Here is a 1389-nt window from a genome sequence, read left to right on the forward strand (position 1 = left end):
AACCCCAAAACCTAAGAATTCAGGAAACATTTTTTTCTAAAACTTGAAACTTTGAGCAAAGTATGGAATACCACAACGATTCCCCCTTTACTCTCAATCGCAATTTCTGTACGTGACTTCAATTTTCTATTCCTTTACTAGTGGAGGAGGGTCCTTCTCCCAGTGGGTCCACATTATGACGTACTCCCTTTGCAGGACAACCAGGAGAAGAGGGTCTGGGGACTGGAAGTCAGTAAAAATGGAGGCTGTAGTACACCCGAGGGAGTGGGCCTCTTAACAATGAGGTATGAACCTGAAGGTATGGAAACCCAGAACTTAAACCTGCTCCATTGTATTGATGTAGAGGGAAGAGACTCAAAAGGTTTACAGGGGGTTTGATCATCTGTATCACAGAACTGAGACTCTGAAATGGGGAGAGACATAGAAGATCAGAATTCAAAGTTCTGACCAGAAAACCAGAAATGCGTTGAAAAGTGAGTGGAAAATTGGTCGTGGGGAGGGAGGGAAGGAAGCCTCTTAGGATAAATCAACATTACCTTCAATGAAATAAAGCATTTTGTAAGAATCACATCGAAAATGCAGGGAAGAGCCAAAGATGTCTGACTTTGAGGTTTTACTTTGGTAAATGGAAAATAATCATGAGTTTTGTAGCTTCACTTGATTTATAGGGTCACCCAACTCTATATATTTTCCTTCAAGATGTAAGTTCTTCAACTGTGGCTCTTTCTCCTGCAGGGCTTTTGTAGGGAAGGAGGGGGTACTCCATCTCATTAAACTAGTGGGATCAGCGCAGCAAGATGGTTTGGACGTGGCAAATCCTTGATGGAGGTGGAAAACTCCCCCCAAATCAAAAGGAGGAATAGTTTGGATAACTGTCTGCTTTAAAAGTTAAAGATCCCAACTTCATCTCAGCATCACCATGACTAAATACCACTTCTCCTTTACACCACAGTTAGATAGATGGATGGATGGATGGATAGATAGATAGATGTATGTTCTGGAAGAAGGTTTTCCAGTGGGCAGGTTTACTTCTTGTGCATGGGAATCTTGATTAACCCTGAAGCCCAGGTGGAAAAAAAACCTTTTGTGAGGACAGAGATTGGGATGGAGTTGAGAGTGAGATACAGGAGAAGATATCAGTTTACATGCTCTCTAAGATTTTGAAAAGACTAATGAACGGCTCTAACTCAACTCCTTCCATAGACCTACATGTGCTCTCTGCCTAGTGGTTGACCAGACTGCCTTTCAGCGGCTCCGGAGGCGGTGGCCAATTTAACTTCCTGCTGACCACCGACCTGCGGTCCTAAGGTTCACATAGTACTTTTCCAGGGCCCGTTATAAGGTTGGGGGACAGCAGAGGAACTGCTTTTGCGCACATCTAGAGGCCGG

The sequence above is a fragment of the Tursiops truncatus genome, chromosome 21, assembly GCF_011762595.2.
Source record: "Tursiops truncatus isolate mTurTru1 chromosome 21, mTurTru1.mat.Y, whole genome shotgun sequence".
Taxonomy (NCBI): domain Eukaryota; kingdom Metazoa; phylum Chordata; class Mammalia; order Artiodactyla; family Delphinidae; genus Tursiops; species Tursiops truncatus.